This window comes from Oryx dammah, unplaced genomic scaffold (genome assembly GCF_014754425.2).
Source record: "Oryx dammah isolate SB20612 unplaced genomic scaffold, SCBI_Odam_1.1 HiC_scaffold_10, whole genome shotgun sequence".
Taxonomy (NCBI): domain Eukaryota; kingdom Metazoa; phylum Chordata; class Mammalia; order Artiodactyla; family Bovidae; genus Oryx; species Oryx dammah.
Window position 1 is genome coordinate 77,938,165 of NW_024070194.1, and position 22,927 is coordinate 77,961,091.

The 22,927-nt window shown below is 37.0% G+C and overlaps 1 long non-coding RNA gene across 1 annotated transcript; it reads right to left on the bottom strand.

Annotated features, from left to right (window-relative positions):
* Positions 1–1,538: 1,538 nt before the first annotated feature.
* Positions 1,539–19,881, bottom strand: LOC120869176. The gene is made up of 3 exons (XR_005722457.1): positions 19,871–19,881; positions 19,570–19,574; positions 1,539–1,687 (listed from the first exon to the last, which is right to left on the bottom strand). It is a non-coding gene; the product is annotated as an uncharacterized LOC120869176 (long non-coding RNA).
* Between the last annotated feature and the right edge of the window lie 3,046 nt (positions 19,882–22,927).

Here is a 22,927-nt window from a genome sequence, read left to right on the forward strand (position 1 = left end):
GTGGCCAAAGTACTGGAGCTTCAGCTTTAGCATCATTCCTTCCAAAGAAATCCCAGGGCTGAGCTCCTTCAGAATGGACTGGTTGGATCTCCTTGCAGTCCAAGGGACTCTCAAGAGTCAGGATATATTTAACGTATTGAAAGGGAAAAATCTACAACCAAGATTACTGTAAACAGCAATAATCTCATTTACAATTGATGGTGAAATAAAAAGCTTTTCACACAAGCAAAAGTTAAGAGGATTCAGTACCACCATACCATCTTTACAACAAGTGTTAAAGGGACTTAAATAGTCAAGAAATACAAGGGAAGAAAAAGAGCTAGAAAATCAACCCCAAACAATGAAGAAAATGGCAATAGGAACATATATATCCATAATTACTTTAAATGTAAATGGATCCAATGCTTCAACCAAAAGACACAGGATGGCTGAATGAATACAAAAACAAGACCCATATATATGCTGTCTACAAGAAACCAACTTCAGACTTAAAGACACATATAGACTGAAAGTGAGAGGATGGAGAAATGTATTCCATCAAATGGGAAGCAAAAGAAACCTGGAGTAGCAAGCCTCATATCAGACAAAATAGACCTTAAAATAGAGAAGATTACAAGAGATAAGGAAGGACACTACATAATGATCAAGGGATCAATCCAAGAGGAAGACATAACAATTGTAATTATCTATGAACCCAAAATAGGAGCACCTCAATACATAGACAAACACTAACAGACATAAAAGAAAAATTTGACAGTAACACAATAATAGTAGGAGAATTTAACACCCTATTCACACCCATGGACAGATCATCAAAACAGAAAATTAATGAGGAAACATATCTTAAATAATATATTAGATGAGATGGATCTCATTGATATCTTCAGGACATTCCATCCAAATGTGGAAGAATACACCTTCTTCTCAAGTGCACATGGAACATTCTCTAGGATAGACCACATCTCCATATCTTGGGTCACAAATCAAACCTCAGTAAATTTAAGAAAATTGAAATTGTATCAGGCATCTTCTCTGACCACAAAGCTATGAGACTAGATATCAATTACAAAAAAAAAAAAACTGTAAATAAAAAACAAACACATTGATATTAAGCAATACATTTCTAAATAACCAACAGGATACTGAAGAAATCAAATGGGAAATCCAAAAATTTCTAGAAACAAATGACAATGAAAATCTGACAAGTCAAAATCTATGGGATACAGCAAAAGCAGTTCTCAGAAGGAAGTTTATAGCAATACAATCCTATCTCAAGAAAGAAGAAAAACATCAAATAGACAACCTTACTTTACACCTAATACAACTGGAAAAAGAACAACAACAACAAAATAATCCCACAATTAGCATAAGGAAAGAAATCATAAAAATCAGAGCAGAAATAAATGAAAAAGAAATGAAAGAAACAATAATAAAGATTAATAAAGCTAAAAGCTGGTTGAGAAGATAAACAAAATTGACAAAACATTATCTAGACTCATCAAGAAAAAAAAGAAGAATCAAATCACATAAAATTCGAAATGAAAAAGAGGTTACAACAGACAATGCAGAAATACAATGGATTATAAAAAACTATTATGAATAACTATATGGCAATAAAATGGATAACCTGGAAGAAATGGACAGATTCTTACAAAAGTTCAATCTTTGAAGATTGAACCAAGAAGAACTGGAAATTATGAAAAACCCAATTACAAGCACTGAAATTGAAGCTGTCATTATAAATCTCCCCAAAAAACAAAAGACCAGGATCAGATGGCTTCACAGGAGAATTCTATCAAACATTTAGAGTAAAGCTTACGCCTATCCTTCTAAAAGTCTTTCAAAAAACTTCAGAGGAAGGAACACTTCCAAACTCATTCTATGAGGCCACCATCACCCTGATACCAAAACCAGACAAAGACAACAGACAAAAAAGAAAAATACAGGCCAGTATCACTGATGAACATAGATGCAAAAATCCTCAATAAAATTTTAGCAAACAGAATTCAGCAACACATCAAATAGCTCATGCACCATGATCAAGTTGGCTTTATTCCAGGGATGCAAGGATTCTTCAAAATATGCAAATCAATCAGTGTGATACACCATACTAACAAATTGAAAGATAAAAACCATATGATAATCTCAATAGATGCAGAAAAAGCCTTCGACAAAATTCAGCACCCATTTATGATTAAAAGACTTCCAAAAATGGGCGTGGAAGGAACCTATCTCAACATAGTAAAGGCCATATATGATAAGCCTACAGAAAACATTATTCTCAATGGTGAAAAACTGAAAGCATTCCCCCTAAGATCAGGAACAAAACAAGGGTGTCCACTTTCATGACTATTATTCAACATAGTTCTGGAAGTCTTAGCTACAGCAATCAGAGAAGAAAGGGATATAAAAAGAATCCAGATCAGAAAAGAAGTAAAGCTCTCATGTTTGTAGATGACATGATACTGTACATAGAAAACCATAAAGGTAGTATCAGAAAATTACTAGAGCTAATCAGCGAATTTAACAACGTTGCAGGACACAAAATCAATACACAGAAATCATTTGCATTTCTATATACTACCAATGAAAAATCAGAAAGGGAAATTAAGGAATGAACCCCATTCACCATTGCAACAAAAAGATTTAAATATCTATGAATAAACTTACCTAATGAGACAAAAGAACTGTACACAGAAAATTATAAGATACTGAAGAAATAAATCAAAGATGACATAAACAGATGGAGAGATATTCCATGTTCCTGGGTAGGAAGAATCAATATTGTGAAAATGCCCATACTACCAAATGCAATCTACAGATTCAACGTGATCCCTATCAAATTGCCAATGGCATTTTTCACATAACTAGAACAAAACATTTCACAATTCATATGGAAACACAAAAGGCCCCACATAGCCAAAGCAGTCTTGAGAAAGAAGAATTGACTTGGAGGAATTAACATTTCTGACTTCAGATTGTACTACAAAGCTACAGTCATCAAGATAGCATGGTACTGGTACAAAAACAGAAATATAGACCAATGGAGCAAGATAGAAAGCCCAGAAATAAACCCATGCACCTATGGGTACTTTATTTTTGACAAAGTAAGCAAGAATATACAATGGGGCAAAGACAGCCTCTTCAATGAATGGTGTTGGGAAAATTGGACAGCTACATGTAAAATAATGAAATTAGAACACTTCCTATCACCATACATAAAGATAAACTCAAAATGGATTAAAGATCTAAATGTGAGACCATAAACTATAAAACTCTTAGAGGAAAACGTAGCCAGAACAGTCAGTGACATAAAGCAGGATCCTGTATGACCCACCTCCTAGAGTAATGCAAATAAAAGCAAAAATAAACAAATGGGACCTGATTAAACTTAAAAGCTTTTGCACAGCAAAGGAGACTATGCTGCTGCTGCTAAGTCGCATCAGTTGTGTCCGACTCTGTGCGACCCCATAGATGGCAACCCACCAGGCTCCCCCATCCCTGGGATTCTCCAGGCAAGAACACTGGAGTGGGTTGCCATTTCCTTTTCCAATGCATCAAAGTATAAATAAGGTGAAAAGACAACCCTCAGAATGGGAGAAAATAATAGCAAATGAAACAACTGACAAAGGATTAATTTCTAAAATATACAAACAGCTCATACAACTCAATATCAGAAAAACAAGCAACCCAATCAAAAAGTGGGGAAAAGATCTAAAGAGACATTTCTCCAAAGAAGACATACAGATGGCTAACAAACACATGAAAAAATGCTCAACATTGCTCATTATCAGAGAAATGCAAATCAAAACTACAGTGAGATATCACCTCACACCAGTCAGAATGGCCATCATCAAAAAGTCTACACACAATAAATGCTGGAGAGGGTGTGGAGAAAAAGGAATGCTCTTGCACTGTTGGTGGGAATATAAATTGATACAGCCACTATGAAAGACAGTATGGAGATTCCTTTAAAAACTAGCAATCAGAATCCAACAACACATTAAAAAGATCATACACCATGACCAAGTGGGCTTTATCACAGGGATGCAAGGATTCTTCAATATCCTCAAATCAATCAATGTAATTCACCACATTAACAAATTGAAAAATAAAAGCCATATGATGATCTCAATAGATGCAGAGAAGGCCTTTGACAAAATTCAACATCCATTTATGATAAAAACTCTCCAGAAAGCAGGAATAGAAGGAACATACCTCAACATAATAAAAGCTATATATGACAAACCCACAGCAAACATTATCCTCAATGGTGAAAAATTGAAAGCATTTCCCCTAAAGTCAGGAACAAGACAAGGGTGCCCACTTTCACCACTACTATTCAACATAGTTCTGGAAGTTTTGGCCACAGCAATCAGAGCAGAAAAAGAAATAAAAGGAATCCAAATTGGAAAAGAAGAAGTAAAACTCTCACTGTTTGCAGATGACATGATCCTCTGCATAGAAAACCCTAAAGACTCCACCAGAAAATTACTAGAGCTAATCAATGAATATAGTAAAGTTGCAGGATATAAAATCAACACACAGAAATCCCTTGCATTCCTATACACTAATAATGAGAAAGTAGAAAAGGAAATTAAGGAAACAATTCCATTCACCATTGCAACAAAAAGAATATAATACTTAGGAATATATCTACCTAAAGAAACTAAAGACCTATATATTGAAAACTATAAAACACTGATGAAAGAAATCATAGAGGACACTAATAGATGGAGAAATATACCATGTTCATGGATCAGAAGAATCAATATAGTGAAAATGAGTATACTACCCAAAGCAATCTACAGATTCAATGCAATCCCTATCAAGCTACCAGTGGTATTTTTCACAGAACTACAACAAATAATTTCAAGATTTGTATGGAAATACAAAAAACCTCAAATAGCCAAAGCAATCTTGAGAAAGAAGAATGGACCTTGTGGAATCAACTTGCCTGACTTCAGGCTCTACTACAAAGCCACAGTCATCCAGACAGTATGGTACTGGCACAAAGACAGAAATATAGATCAATGGAACAAAATAGAAAGCCCAGAGATAAATCCACACACCTATGGACACCTTATCTTCGACAAAGGAGGCAAGAATATACAATGGAGTAAAGACAATCTCTTTAACAAGTGGTGCTGGGAAAATTGGTCAACCACTTGTAAAAGAATGAAACTAGATCACTTTCTAACACCACACACAAAAATAAACTCAAAATGGATTAAAGATCTAAATGTAAGACCAGAAACTATAAAACTCCTAGAGGAGAACATAGGCAAAACACTCTCCGACATAAATCGCAGCAGGATCCTCTATGAGCCACCTCCCAGAATATTGGAAATCTGACAAACAACTAATCTCAAAAATATACAAGCAACTTCTGCAGCTCAATTCCAGAAAAATAAATGACCCCAAAAAATAAACGACCCAATCAAAAAATGGGCCAAAGAACTAAATAGACATTTCTCCAAAGAAGACATACAGATAGCTAACAAACACATGAAAAGATGCTCAACACCACTCATTATCAGAGAAATGCAAATCAAAACCACAATGAGGTACCATTTCACACCAGTCAGAATGGCTGCGATCCAAAAGTCTACAAGCAATAAATGCTGGAGAGGGTGTGGAGAAAAGGGAACCCTCTTACACTGTTGGTGGGAATGCAAACTAGTGCAGCCACTATGGAGAACACTGGAGATTCCTTAAAAAATTGCAAATAGAACTGCCTTATGACCGAGCAATCCCACTGCTGGGCATACACAACAAGGAAACCAGAATTGAAAGAGACACATGTACTGCAATGTTCATCGCAGCACTGTTTATAATAGCCAGGACATGGAAGCAACCTAGATGTCCATCAGCAGATGAATGGATACGAAAGCTGTGGTACATATACACAATGGAGTATTACGCAGCCATTAAAAAGAATAGATTTGAATCAATTCTAATGAGGTGGATGAAACTGGAGCCTATTATACAGAGTGAAGTAAGCCAGAAAGAAAAACACCAATACAGCATACTGACACATATATATGGAATTTACAAAGATGGTAATGATAACCCTGTATGGGAGACAGCAAAAGAGACACAGATGTATAGAACAGATTTTGGACTCTGAGGGAGAGGGAGGGGGTGGGATGATTTGGGAGAATGGCATTGAAACAAGTGTACTATCATGTAAGAAATGAATTGCCAGTCTATATTCGATGCAGGATACAGGATGCTTGGGACTGGTGCCCAGGGATGACCCAGAGAGATGAGGTGGGGTGGGAGGTGGGAGGGGGGTTCAGGATTGGGAACTCATGTACACCCATGGCGGATTCATGTCAATGTATGGCAAAAACAATACAGTATTGTAAAGTAAAATAAAGTAAAAAAAAGAAAAAAAAAAAACTAGGAATAAAACCACCATGTGACCCAGCAATCCCACTCCTAGGCGTATACCCTGAGGAAAATAACATTGAAAAAGCTTCATGTATCCCTTTGTTCATTACAGCACTATTTACAGTAGCTAGAACATGGAATCAACCTAGCTGTCCATGAACAGATGAATGGGTAAAGAAGTTGTGATATGTGTACAGAATGGAGTATTACTCAGCCATAAAAAGGAACACATTGGAGTCAATTCTAATGAAGTGGATGAACCTAGAACCTATTATACAGATTGAAGTAAGTCAGAAAGAGAAAGATAAATATAATGTTCTAATGTATATATACGGAATCTAGAAAAATGGTACTGAAGAATTTATTTACAGGGCAGCAATGGAGAAACAGACATAGAGAATAGGCTTATGGACATGGGGAGATGGGAAGAGAGGGGAAGATGTATGGAAAGAGTAACATGGAAATTTGCATTACCATATGTAAACTAGATAGCCCCCAGGAATTTGCTGTATGGCTCAGGAAACTCAAACAAGGGCTCTGTATGAAACTAGAGGGATGGACAGGGAGATGGGAGAGAGTTTCAAAAATGAGGGGATATATGTATACCTATGGCTGATTTATGTTGAAGTTTGACAGAAAACAACAAAATTCTATAAAGCAGTTATCCTTCAATTTAAAAATAAACAAATTTTAAAAAAGTTTAATCAAAGAAATGAGAAAACATAGAAACAAAGGAAAACAGTCAAAGGAGATCAATTAATAATTGTTTAGTCATTAAGCATAGTCAAGGACTTTTAGTTCATCCTCAAGGCATGGCACCCCACTCCAGTACTCTTGCCTGGAAAATCCCATGGACGGAGGAGCCTGGTGGGCTGCAGCCCATCGGGTGGCTAAGAGTTGGACACGACTGAGCGACTTCACTTTCACTTTTCACTTTCATGCATTGGAGAAGGAAATGGCAACCCACTCCAGTGTTCTTGCCTGGAGAATCCCAGGGACTGGGAGCCTAGCTGGCTGCCCTCTATGGGGTAGCACAGAGTTGGACATAACTGAAGCGACTTAGCAGCAGCAGCAGCAGCAAGGGCTATAGATAATATTGAGCCATGTCTTATAAGCTGTGTTATGCATACTGAAACCCTACTAGGTGAAAGAAGTTAACTACATGATGACCAGGCTGTAGACATGATATAAACTGCCACAATTCTAACTGGCCTCAAGGAATGGGACTGACCCTGGAGCTGAAGATTGTGTGTGTGTGTGTGTGCTGGGTCGTTTCAGTTGTGTCCGACTCTTTGCAACCCTATGGACTGTAGCCTTCCAGGCTCCTCTGTCCATGGAATTCTCCAGACAGGAATACTGGAGTGGGTTGCCATGCCATCTTCCAGGGAATCTTGCCAACCCAGGGATCGTACTGGCATCTTTTATGTCTCCTGCATTGGTAGGGGGGTTCTTTACCACTAATGCCACCTGAGAAGGCCCCAGAACTGAAAATTAACTGTACTTAAAACAGTCAAGATAACGTTGGTCAGATCACCACATGACCAATTTTAAGATGACCATCAGAACTGACTGTGCTGTTTCTACATGTAACAGCCCCCTAGCTTGTGTCAATGAAAGCTCTTGCTTACTGATTGTAAGTGAAGGGGAGTCGACCTTTAGACAGGAGTCCACCCTGCCCCACCCCCTCATCCACCCCACTCCCAGTTACTAGCAGGCATCGGAAATAAAGCAAACTTTCTTTTTCAGCAAATAAATAAATAAGGAACTGTACATAAGCACGGTACCCTAGTTAATAAGTATGTATTCAATGGAGGCATGTTTTAGCAGCTCTATATAACTATTTATATATATGTACTGGAATTGGAAAATTAAGTAAATAGATGGCCAATAGTGACAGCCAGGTTTTTCACTGTTGGATTGGGCAGTACTGATAAGCAAGGGGAGAGGTCTAGAAAGAAACATGTGGAACTGGGCTAAAGTTTGAGACATTGGTATAAACTCCTGAGCTTACTATAAATATAGATGCTACATATAGAAATACTTATAGATATTTATATGTACACATGTTGGTATACACATGTAGTTTCAGGCTCTGTCACTTGAGCGGACTCCTGTACCCAAAACACACAGTTTATTTTGTATTTTGTAGTGCCATAGAGTAAGGAAGTGTGACTTTTTTTTTTTTTTTTTGAGAAAACACGATGATGACACAGGAGCTAACTGAGAGAGCTCCTAATGACTGAAGTTGTGATGAGTTGAACATGTAATACATAACCCTGTGTTGTATTATAACCCACAATATAAAATAAATATACATGAGTCTAATTTGATATGAATTAATAGTTTAACAAATAAATGAATTGAGAATAGATACATTTGTGCAAAAAAATTACAATGTAATTTATTTAATTGCAATTTATTTGTGTTGTTCCTTTAGGGAGGAGGAATATAACCTCCTAGTCCTTAAATGTGGCTTGTGCATAGAGACTGCCTTCCAGAGAGTATAGTTTAGTGATGAGGAATAAACAGTAACTTTTCAGGGCACAAACACTGCCTCAGGTAGGTCATCAGGGTTAACATCAGCAGTGGTAAGTCATATTGATAATATATACTTTTAACATGATGAGATAAGAATGACACTTGACCTCTGTGGCCTTCCTTCTCAAAACCCATAACCTCAGTTCAATCTTGAGAAAAACATCACAGAAATTCCAATAAGAGTACTACTCCTGAAAGCTTCAGCAATATTCCTCCAAATTGTCAAGGTCATCAAAAACAGGATCACTCTGACTGTCACAGTCAAAAGGAGCTTAAAGAGACATGACTACATGTAATTTGGCATATTAGATGGGATTCTGGTACAGAAAAAGGACATTGGGTAAAAATTAAAGAGATCTGAATAAAGTATGGACTTTAAACATATTGTAAAATATTCATTACTTGTGACAAATGTCCCATTCCAGTATAAAATGTTCATAGTAGGGAATCAGATGTAAAGTATATTAGAAACTTCTGTACTAGCTGCGCAGCACTTTTGTAAATCCAACACTGTTCTAAAATAAAAACAATGATAAACAGTGATAAAGGAAGGGGTAAATGTAGATTCAGGTGAGAAGAGAAAACGAGGGTAAAAAATGACTAGCATTAATTATAGAACATATCTCTCTATTTTGGGTAGGAGATTGTTCTGATTTTGCTTGGTCTCACTCATATTAATATAAGATTTTAATAAGGGGAGATTGGATATATGGGAACTCTATAAATGTTTCTAACATTACAATGTTTCTGTAAATGGAAAACTTTTTTTTGGCAGGGATCTTAGTTGCCTGACAAGGGATTGAACCTGTGCTCCCTACAGTGGAAGAACAGAGTCCTAAGCACTGATTGTTGTTATTGTTTAGTTTCTAAGTCATGTCTGACTCTTTGTGACCCCATCAACTGCAGCATACCAATTCCCTGTCCTTCATTATCTTCTGGAGTTTGTTCAAACATATGCCCATTGAGTCACTGATGTTATCTAACCATCTCATCCTTTGCTGCCCCCTTCTCTTCTTGCCTTCACTCTTTCCCAGCATCAGGGTCTTTTCCAATGAGTCAGCTCTTTGCATCAGGTGGCCAAATTATTGGAGCTTCAGTTTTGGCATCAGTCCTTCCAATGAATATTCAGGGTTAATATCCTTTAGGATTGACTGGTTTGATATCCTTGCAGTCCAAGGGACTCTCAAGAATCTTCTCCAGCATCACAGTTTGAAAGCATCAGTTCTTTGTAGCTCAGCCTTCTTTAAGGTCCAACTCTCACATCTGCACATGACTACTGGAAAACCAACCACTACTGGAAAACTAACCACTGGACCACCAAAGATTTCCTTGTGAATCTATTTTAATATAGTTCATCAAAAATAAATAAATTGGAGAATAAACATGTCTTTTAAAAGGAGCACACATTTACACTGGAAGGTTTGGGGTGATTGTGTTAGGCTGTGGTTTATGGGTCAGCTGGGGAAGTTTTGATCCACCTGCTTTAGTCTGTTTGGAATCCTGGCTGTGAGACACCATTTACCCAGGTGATACTCTTCTCCTGATATCAGGATTGCAAGAAGCCAACTAAACAAACATGTCTGAAGCCTTTGTTCATCTTATATCTGCCAATCTCCTATCAATAAAATCAAGCCATATAGCAAAGCCTGAAGTCAACAAATGCCAATCATGAGACCATGGCAAGAGTGTAGGTGTATAATCCTACCACAAGGGAGAAAAAGAAAACCACAGTGATATGAACTGAACTGAAGTCGCTCAGTCATGTCCAACTCTTTGTGACTCCATGGACTGTAGCCTACCAGGCTCCTCCATCCATGGGATTTTCCAGGCAAGAGTACTAGAGCGGGTTGCTGTTTCCTTCTCCAGGGAATCTTCCCAGCCCAGGGATCGAACCCAGGTCTCCCATATTGCAGGCAGATCCTTTACTGTCTGAGCCACCAGGGAGACTGGTGATACAACTGACTGCAAAATACATCAGGCCAGAAAAACTGATGCCAGTCTTCAACACAAAGAACCAATTTGAAGGTTAAACATTATAAGATATCAAGATGTATTACAAAACATATCAAAATAGCATCATGTTGGCATGAGGACAAATAAATATTCCACTTCAATATAAGGAAGAGTCCAGAAACAGACTTACTTATTATAGTAGAGAAGATATCAGAGGGCCTTGGTGCAAAGACTTACCACATAATATTCATGATTACAGGTGGATTATAGATCTAAATATAAACAGTAAATTAATAAGACTTCCAGAAGATACCATATTCAAACATCTTTATAATTTTTGGTAAATAAAAGATTTATTAAATAAGACACCAGAAGCACAGAACATGAAGTTTGAGAGTTGTGAGAATGTGGTATCGTGGAGTCACATTTGCATGTTAAAATTAAATATGATGACAAATTTTTAAAATCAAAATTTTAGTTGTATTGACTTATTTGCTCCAATTTTCTGTTTATAATATTTAAAAGTGTGAATCTTTTTATCTGAGGTTCAGAGTATAAATATATGCTGTACGGCCATGAGTGTGGCGTGTTAACTTGGCATAATTCTTAGTGAATTCAAAAAGGGTTTAATTCTGTCTTGAAAAATAAACTAATAAATGAAAAATTAGGGGAAGTTTCAGTAGATGATGTATGTTTGGTAAGTGGTGGATAACTTTTAGTTGTTCAAGAAATAGCCTTGGGTGCTACCATGTAACAGAATTATCAGCTAGAACGCCTACTGCTTTGAACCTATTTTGACATTTCCCATGTTCTGAGAAATGCTGATGTTAACAAATTTCTGTAATTTCTTCATTTCTTCAGATAATGCCATTTTATTATTCCTTTAGAAACGACTTCCTATTTCACTTGAAAAACCACAATGAAATGTTTTATGAGTGTCATGAGGTCTCCATAGCAAAAGACTCATGCTAATGCTTCTTTGTTCAGAAGGAACCAGACTGCCAAATTTCAGAGAATTACAGTATTTGATTTCTAGATTAGCAAGGAATGAAATTGTTCTTTTATTTTCCTCCCTATTTGAACAACTCCAGCTTAGGAAGTTAAGTTTTGCTGTTATTATTGCTGATTTTGTGTTCATTCCCCATCTCACAAGAAGAGCATGAATGTTAAAGGAAAGCAACAGAAGTTTATCTTACCATATTCCTCATCACCATTAGCAGCGCCATCTTCCAACTCACTGAACATCTGATGTATCTCCTAGCATACTTTCCTAAACTAGGAAACTCTGATGAATTGTAGACTGATACTCACCATGACAACCATGAAGGAGTAAAGACAATACGACTGGCTAAAAAAAATCATAGTCCTCCTCTCATCTGATTTTTCACTTGAAAACAGAGATTTTTATCTTTACAGCAGTCGAGACAAAACTCTTCTAGCGTGTCCCATGATTGAGATGCTTTGTCATAATACAAGTTCTCAGTGAAGGTTATAGTCATCCACGTAATGAAATCAGAATATTTACTATGTGTTCACATGAGGTGCTAAGGTAGGGGATTAGTTACTTATTACTAAATAACAAAAAGAACACAAACTTAGTGGCTTAAGACAACACACATTTATTATTTCAGAGTTTCTAAGGGTCAGAAGTCTGGATACTACCTAACTGAGGCCTCTGCTTCCAGGTCCCATAGGGTTGCAGTCAAAGTGTCAGCTCAGTTGAGAAAAGATCGACTTCCACGTTTATGCCGTTGTTGGCAGCATTCAGTCCCTCGCAAGCTGCCAGCCTGAGCCTTAGTTTCTTGTTGGCTGTGACTAGACTTCCCTGGACTTCCCTGGTGGCTCAGACAGTAAAGCATCTGTCTACAATGCGGGAGACCCGGGTTCGATCCCTGGGTCGGGAAGATCCCCTGGAGATGGAAATGGCAATCCACTCCAGTACTATTGCCTGGAAAATCCCAAGGACAGAGGAACCTGGTAGGCTACAGTCCATCGGGTCGCAAAGAGTCGGACACGACTAAGCGACTTCACTTCACTTCATTTCACTGTGACTGGAAGTTACCTTCAGCTCCCTGCTGTGTGCATGGTACTCTCCATATCAAAGCTTATTGCATGGCAGATTGCTTCATCAAAGCCAACAAGGAAGAGAAAGTTTCCTACCAAGATGAGTTAAACACCTTATAAAATGAGATCACATTCAGGAAATGAATATTTAATACATTCCTTCACCTTTGCCATACTCTTAGTTGGAAGCTATTCACAGTCCTATGCACCAAGGGAGAGGCTCACACAAGGGTGCAAAACAGGAGGCAAGGATCATGGAGTCACTCTAGACACTGTCCACCAACTGAGTGATGCTCCAGCCTTCTCTTCTCTTTCCCTGGCAACCTGACCCTACAAGATGGCTCATAAAATGGAAGAAACAAAGGTGAATGCATATTAGATCTTCAGTTACCACTTGGAATAAAATCCTGAAGGGTCACCTCATCCACAGTGGATTTTGACTAAGCAATAAATTTGAGAACTTTTATAGCCTGACTTTAAAAAGAGAAGAAAACCTTAACCTGATCAATGAAGGAAAAGGAAAAGAAGAATGTCATGGGCTATTAAGGTAAGTTTTTGGAAAAGAATAAAAAGATCAAATGTGTCAAGATAGACATGCACTGTATTAAAAGCAGTCAATGTTCCATGGAGATTTATGATGGAGGGAAAAATGAGTCTGACTGAATGCAGTGAGGAAGAGTGAATATCAATGTCAGATAGAAAACAAAAAACTTGATATAATAAAATTTCATATTATTAATATTAAATGATATAAAGAATCAAAAATAATCAAAGAAATAGTTTAAAAGGAGTAACATTAATAATATGAAAAGAAGTAGTGTCCACAATGAATTTTATGCTTCTTTTTGGCCATGCTCTGTGGTGTACAGGATCTTATTTCCCTGACCAGGGATAGAACCCATGCCCCCTGCCTTGGGAGCAGAGAGTCTTAAACCCTGAAGTGCCAGGAAGTCTCTGAATTTTATACTTTAATGAAATATTGAGGTCAAGGTCTAATCTTTGTTTCTTCTTCTCAAAACTCCTTGTATAATATCCAGAAGAAAATATATTTTATTCTGGAAAGAGAACAAATAAACCAAAAATATAATTTTCAGAATACAACAGAATGTGAATACATTTTTGATTGAAAAAATATGACTTTTATATAATTGTATCAAAGCCACTACTTTATTCCAACTATGATAAAGAAACATTAAATTCCTTTTGTTCTTAATGGTGAAAAGTCTTGAAAAATTGGCCCCTAAATCAGTGGTTCAAAAACTTTCACTTATCATCACCCGATATTGCCTGAAAAACTAGGAAACAGTGGGATTCCTGGGTTCCACCACTAGGGATTCTGATTCAACAGGACTGGTTCAGGGCCTGATATTTTGCATTTTTAACAAGTCCTCAGGTCATACTTACTAATGATCGTTGGCTCACCCTTTGTAGCTGGTGGGCTGACAAATACTCAAATGGTGCCTATTTCAGATGGTTAGTAACTAACTTTTTTTCCTACAGCTATTTTTGAGGAAATACTGGTTACAATTTATGCCAAAATGCATAGAAAAAAATTAATCAATTGTGACTGGCTCTCTAGCCATGTGGCTTCAAAAGTCCAATTTTCCAAAGAAAAAGAATCCAAAGTTTTACTTCTGATTATGGGATCAAATGGTAAGCTCCAGAAATGTAGATCAAGTGTCTACACCTAAGACATTCAAATAATTGTTAATATATGAATGAGTGAAAAGCATTTTCATTTCATGGTTTGATATGGAAACATATCAAGAATTGTCCTAAAGGGGAGATAATCTGATCTATTATGTGTTATCTTAAGACATAGTGTCATAGCACAGTACCAAAAATATCTTAATTGCTTCATGCCCTTTGCACTGTGACTTTGTAATCCTTCCAACAGGAAATTTTTTTCAAACCTTGTCTCACTCCCCACACCGTGACCCTAGTCGTGTCTTGACTGTTCTCGTGACTTGTCTTGGCCAATAGAATATGGAGGAAGTTATGTTTAATTTTGAGTCTAGACCTTGGAAAGCTTGTGTACTCCCACTTTCTCTCATAACCTTTCCACTACTGTGTGGACAAGTCCAGACCAACACCAGAGGACAATGACAGATGAGGTAGAGCAGATGAGGCTAGGCATGGTGAAAACACAAGAGAATCCAGCCAAAATAAACCTCCCCAGCTCACAGACAACCACAAACACACGAATGGGACCAGACAAGAGCAGAAGACTCTCCTACCTGAAACAAATATATATGATCTATAACTAATGCTTGTTGGTATTTCACCTCAGTTTTCTTTTTGCACCTAAATCCATCTTAACCACTTTAGCATTGTTTATGGGGACTGAGAAAGGATTTGGCCTTGGTCACATTTCATTTGAGTTTTAAGCTTAATTGACCTCTGAGAGTCAGGAGAATCCCAATCAACATGCTTCAGGTGTAAAATGTAGAGGAGAAGGCTGCCTGGTAAATTAACTGAGGTACATTCACACAATGGAGTATCATGTACAATGAGAACAAACTACAACTCCACACAGTAGTATGAATAAATTTCACAACAAAATGTTGAGTTAAAGAAATGAGACACAAAGGAGCACTAAAACTAAACTGTATGTTTAGTTTTAATATTAGTTTTAATATTCAAGGCAGGGTTTCTCTCTGGAGGCAGCCCAAGTGTACTTCCGGAAATAGGTAATGACTGACAGCTGAGTACACCAGGATGTTGATAATGTGAAAATTCATTAAGTTTTATGTCTAGAGTATATATTCTCTTTTCACTGTTTAATCTTCAGTTTAATGCTTATAAAAACTACAGAGGAAAAACTACTTCCTCATTGATGAGGTTAATATGTCAAACTCCTGTCTCTTTTTCCTGCCTCAGTTCCATGACTTTTCAATGTTCTGGAGGGAAAGGAAGGGAAAGTAACTTGGAGGAATAAAATAAATGTAGGGAGAAGAGTTCCTTAGAAAGAAATGATAGAATTATCACCTTCAAGGAAAAGAGTCAACACACACAATTAAATTATATTAAATGTACTTATTGAACATTTACTAAATGTCAGGCACTGTTCTAGGTAGGTGGGAGAGATCAGGGAACAAAAATTATGAAGATCCTACTTCTATAGAGTTTATATTCCAGTGGGGGAGGAATGGAGGGAGAAGAAGACTATTTTTTAAAAAGTAATGAATGTATAAATTATGTTGTAGTTAGAAGACAATCAATATTTTGACCCCAAAAAAATGGTGATCAGAAGTGCTGAAAGAGAACTGGTTTTAAGTGATGGTGAAAATATAATGTTTAAACAAAGACTTGAGGGAAATACCAAATGATTTATATTCCTCCTGTCCTTTGATTATCATGAAAACAAAATTATTTTCTGACCATTGGGTCCCTGTTGCCCCTCATCCAGCCCCTGAATTGTCAATGCACACAGCTGAGTCAGTCTGAGAATATCACTCAAGCATAGGTGAGCCAACCCTGGAGTCCTGAGCAATGTTTATAAAATCAACTGAGACATAGATCCTTGTCATTTTACCTACTTTGGTATAGTTCGTTTCCCACTCTTGCATTTACCATTAGCTGCATCCTCTAAAGTAGTTTACAGATATAGCCAAACACAGAACTTGGTGTATTTTTGTTATTTATGGAAAAGTCGCTTGATATTGTTGGGTTTTTTAAAAAATATTTTAAGTAGACTTTTCAGAGCAGTTTTAGGTTCACAGAAAAATTGAGTGCAAAGTATAGAGAGTTTCTATATACTCCCTTTCTCTTCCACCCCACAAGCAGAGCCTCCCTAACTATCCACATCCCACATCAGAGTGGTACAGTTGTTATAGTCAATGAATTTACATCATTTCACCCCCAAGTCATGGAGCACTCTTGGTGTTGTATATTCTATTGATTCTAACAAATGTGTGATAACAGGTATCCCCCATAGAATCATTGAGAATAGTTTCATTGCCCTAGAAATCACTTGTGCTTTGCCTGTTCATCTCTCCCTCCCTCCTAACACTTGTAAATCAGTAAGAATTTTACTGTTTCCATGGTTTTTGCCTTTTGCAGTATATATAAAGTTGACCCTTGAACAATAAGAGTTTGGACTGAGGTCCATTTATTGCTCAGTTGCATCTGACTCTGCAAACCCATGGAGTGTAGCCTGCCAGGCTCCTCTGTCCATGAGATTTTTCAGGCAGGAATACTGGAGTGGGTTGCCATTTTCTCCTCCAGAGGGATCTTCCTGACTCAGGGATTGAACCCAAATTTCCTGCATCGCCTGCGCTGGCAGGTGGATTCTTTACCACTGAGCCACCTGGAAAGCCCAGGTCCATTTAAATGTAGGTACTTTTCAGTAGTAAATACTACAGTATTACCCTGTCCACAGTTGGTTAAATCTGCAGATGCAGAAGAACCTGGATATGGAGGGCTGACTCTAAGTTTTATGTGGATTAACCTCTAAGTTGTTCAAGGGTTAACTTGAATCATTCGGTATGTAGCTTATTCAGATTAGATTCTTTGCTGAATAGTATATATTTAACCTTCTGGGTCTTTTCATGGCTTGATAGGTCATTTTTTAGTGCTGAATAATATTTCATTTTCTGGATGTACCATAGTTTATCCATTCACCTACTGAAGGACATATTGGTTGCTTCTAAGTTTTTAAAATTATAAATAAAGCTGCTATAAATATCTATGTGCACTTTTTTGTATAGTTATAAGTTTGAAACACATTTGAGTAAATACAAAGGAGTGTGATTGTTTAAGAATAGGTATAGTTTTGCTAGAAATTTCCAAAATGTCTTCCAAAGTGGCTTTACTATCTTGCATCCCCATGAGAAATGCATGAGAACTCCTGCTTTTCTACATCCTTGTCAGCAATGGTGGTGGTCAATCATTCTAACAGGTGTGGAATGGTATCTCCTTGTCTCCATTTGCATTTCTCTGATGACGTATGGTGTGGAGCATTTTCTCATATGCTTATTTAACATCTGTATATCTTCTTTTGTAATGTGTCTGTTTAGGTTTTTCCCACTTTTTAAAAATAAGATTGTTAATTTTCTTATTGTTGAGTTTTAAGAGTTCTTTGCATACCTTGGATGATAGTCCTTTACCTGATGTATTTTTTTTTTTTGCAAATATTTTCTACTTATCTATGGCTTGTCTTCTCATTCTCTTGACAGTATCTTTCATGGAGCAGAAGTTCTTTCACTTTAAAGAAGTCAAAGTTATCAGTTATTTACTTCATAGATCATGCCTCTGGTGTTATATCTAAAAAGTCATCACCATACTCATGGTCATATATATTTTCTCTTATGTTAGCTTCTAGTAACTTTATAGTTTTGCCTTTCACCTTTAAATCTATGATCAATTTTGAGTTAATTTTTATGAAAGGTGTAATGTCTATGTCTAAATTTGTATTTATCTATTTTTGCATGTGCATGTTCAATTCCAGCACTATTTGCTAAAGAGATTATCTTTTCTCCACTATATTCTCTTTACTTCTTTTTGAAAGATCAATTGACTATATTTATGTAGATATATCCAAGCTCAGTGGCTTCCCAGGTAGCTCAGTGGTAAAGAATTCATCTGCCAATGCAGAAGATGCAAGAGATGTGGGTTCTATCCCTGGGTCAGAAAGATCCCTTGGAGTAGGAAATGGCAATCTGCCAATTTTCTTGCCTGGAAAATGCCATGGACAAAGAAATCTGGCAGACTACAGTCTATGGGGTCAGAAGGAGTCTAGCGACTCTGTGAGAACACACACATATCCGAGGTTTCTATGCAGTTTACATTCATTTATTTGTCTGTTCTTTTGCCAGTACCAAACTTGCTTGATTACTCTAGCTGTACAGAAAGTTTTGACATCAAATAATTTCAGCCCTCTGACTTTGTTCTCTATTTTGAGTCTTTTAGCTCTTCAAATAAACTTTAGAATCAATTTGTCAATATCCACAAAATATCAATAACATGCTGGATTGCATTGAATTTATAAATCAAATTAGGATTAACTGACATCTTAATAATATTGAGGCTTTCTGTTCATGAACATGGGGTATTTCTTATGTAATTCTTTTTTTAATATAAATTTATTTATTTTAATTGGAGGTTAATTACTTTACGATATTGTATTGGTTTTGCCATACATCAACATGAATCTGCCACAGGTATACACGTGTTCCCCATCTGGGTCGTCTCAGTGCACCAGCCCCAAGCATCCAGTATCATGCATCGAACCTGGACTGGCAATTCGTTTCATATATGATATTATACATGTTTCAATGCCATTCTCCCAAATCATCCCACCCTCTCCCTCTCCCACAGAGTCCAAAAGACTGTTCTATACATCTATGTCTCTTTTGCTGTCTTGCATACAGGGTTATCGTTACCATCTTTCTAAATTCCATATATATGTGTTAGTATACTGTATTGGTGTTTTTCTTTCTGGCTTACTTCACTCTGTATAATCGGCTTCAGTTTCATCCACCTCATTAGAATGGATTCCAATGTATTCTTTTTAATGGCTGAGTAATAATCCATTGTGTACATGTACCACAGCTTTCTTATCCATTTATCTGCTGATGTGCATCTAGGTTGCTTCCATGAATGCCCCAACGAAAAGACAAAGACTGGCTGAATGGATACAAAAACAAGACCCTTGTATATGCTGCTTACAAGAGACCCACCTCAAAACAGAGGACACACAGACTGAAAGTGAAGGGCTGGAAAAAGATATTCCATGCAAATAGAGACCAAAAGAAAGCAGGAGTAGCAATACTCATATCAGATAAAATAGACTTTAAAACAAAGGCTGTGAAAAGAGACAAAGAAGGCCACTACATAATGATCAAAGGATCAATCCAAGAAGATATAACAATTATAAATATATATGCACCCAACATAGGAGCACCACAATATGTAAGACAAATGTTAACAAGTATGAAAGGGGAAATTAACAATAATACAATAATAGTGAGACTTTAATACCCCACTCACACCTATGGATAGATTGACTAAACAGAAAATTAACAAGGAAACACAAACTTTAAATGATACAATAGACCAGTTAGATCTAATTGATATCTATAGGACATTTCACCCCAAAACAATGAATTTCACCTTTTTCTCAAGTGCACATGGAATCTTCTCCAGGATAGATCACATCCTGGGCCATAAATCTAGCCTTGGTAATTTCAAAAAATTGAAATCATTCCAAGCATCTTTTCTGACCACAATGCAGTAAGATTAGATCTCAATTACAGGAGAAAAACTATTAAAAATTCCAACATATGGAGGCTGAACAACATGCAGCTGAATAACCAACAAATCACAGAAGAAATAAAAAAAGAAATCAAAATATGCATAGAAATGAATAAAAATGAAAACACAACAACCCAAAACCTGTGGGACACTGTAAAAGCAGTGCTAAGGGGAAAGATCATAGCAATACAGGCATACCTCAAGAAACAAGAAACAAGTCAAATAAATAACCTAACTCTTTTCTAAAGCAACTAGGAAAGGAAGAAATGAAGAACCCCAGGGTTAGTAGAAGGAAAGAAATCTTAAAAATTAGGGCAGAAATAAATGCAAAAGAAACAAAAGAGACCATAGCAAAAATCAACAAAGCCAAAAGCTGGTTCCTTGAAAGGATAAATAAAATTGACAAACCATTAGCCAGAGTCATCGAGAAACAAAGGGAGAAAAATGTAATTCTTTTTAAAATGTCTTTTATTAGAGGTTTTGCTTTCCTCTGTAGATCTTGTATATATTATTGCTATACTAAGCATTTGTATTTCTTGGGGAGTACTAATGTATACAATGTTGGTTGTTTAATTTCAAATTCACTTATTTATTGCTAGTATATAGGAAAACAATTGACTCTTGTTATGTTAACCTTGTATTCTGCAACCTTGCTACATCACTGATTAGTTCTGGGAGGCTTTTTTTGCCGATTTTTTTCATTTCTTCTACAAAGACAATATTGCCATCTGTAAACAGAAAGTTTTATTGCTTCTTTATCATTCTTGCTTGTTTTTATGTAGTCAATCACACAATAAATAACAGAAGGGGATAATAAATGTCTAGACTTTCTAAAATTTCAGAGATTATTAAATCCTAATATATTAATCAGCTTCCTATAAAAATGTGCTGATAAATTGATTGAATTAATCACTATGCTTACAACTTATTACTTTAGCTTTGATCCAACTTTTTTTGCCTAGAGATATAAAATGTGTATGCTTCAGAGTATAGTAAGATGTTGAATTGGAAGTTTCATCTAATATAGCAATATGTGATAGATATCAGCTTTCAACGTAGGTGCCATGTTATAGGCAAAACATTTAAAACAATTAATCAAGAACCTTTTCGATGACTTTTGAATCTGTATAAAAATAAGAGATAAAGAGTCCAGTGTTTGAAATTAGTAATAGAGTTTCTTTAGGGATAGTTTTGTGCTTTAAGGCATAGGTCCATAATAGGAAGGAAGAGGATACTTTTTTTCTGCCCCGCAAGTCAGAAAAGAGAGTGTTTTCATCAGGACCACTTGAAGGACATGGTAAGTGATGGTGCTCATGGTAAGAAAAATAATGGAGTTTGACCTCCATCTGAGTATTCTAAGGTCAAGAGTCTGTGGTTTTTAGGTCAAGAAGACAGAGCAAGAATGAGGACCAAGTTTAGGAAATTACCATACTCCCAATGGAAATGGGGGCTTCCCTGGTAAAGAATCCTCCTGCAATGCAGGAGACCCCGGTTCAATTCCTGGGTTGGGAAGATCCGCTGGAGAAGGGCTAGGCTATCCACTCCAATATTCTTGGGCTTCCCCTGTGGGTCAGCTGGTAAAGGATCTGCCTGCAGTGTGGGAGACCTGGCTTGATCCCTGGGTTGGGATGATCCCCTGGAGAATTCCATGGACTGTATAGTCCATGGCATAGCAAAGAGTCAGACACGACTGAGCAACTTGAGCTTTCACTTTTCACTTTCAATGGAAATGAGACAGTGTGGGAAAAGGAGGCACTCATTTCTGATGACCCATATGAGGGTCAAACTGAAGGATATGAGCCTAAAGCTACTTTGATTCTTCTCCAAGGTGACTATTTTGTAGGCTGTTGGGTATCTGAGAGTGTCTGTGGTGAATGAGTGTCCAGAAAACTAGTGACTGAGGGAAGAGAGACACCTAGAAAAATAGGATGTGTCATCCACCTCATGGGAGGTGAATTAGTCAAGTAGGATAACCAACAAAAATCAATGAAAGTGTCCATGAGTGCATGCTTTCCATCTCCACCAGCATTGAAGAAAGTGAATTTGTGAACTGTCTGCCCTCAATGTTCTCCTTCTCGCCTCCCTTTGCTCATTCTAAATGATGTCAGTGGCATAGCTGGTGAGTGAGAGAAGGGAAAGGGAAAAAGAGGAAGACAGCCAAAGCTTCTCTCCAAAAGCATGTGGCCAGCTTATAGCCATCCCCAGTCAAGGAGGAAATATATGCTAATGTTCAAACTAGTTCAGGGTTTGTATCATTTTCTACAGGTAGATGTTTTAAAGTATTCAATTGTGACTAAGTGGTTTGAAATGATACATAACTTTCTATGACTGTACTTACCATGATGGACACCTGGGTAGTCACTTGAAGGCAGAGGAAGTATCTGCCACTCTCCAACCCAAAACAGGCCAAAAGGGACAGTGGGAAAGAAAAATAAAACTCCCTTATGACCTCGTCCTCTGAGTCATGCCTGTTTAACATGTTGGCCCATGAGTAAGGCTTTCGGGCCCACACATGAAGACCAATATGTGGTAGGTTTGGTAGTCTGTACACAATAAAAGTCTGCAGTCAGTTGTTTCTAACTCTTTAATGTTTGAGTCTTAGAGCTGATAACCTAACTTACAACATTTTACCCTGTGATATTGGACCAGCTCCTTAGAGTGGCCTGAGCAAATATTCACTAAACCAATTCTAGGTCTAAGATTCTCAAACTGTAGCTTTTGT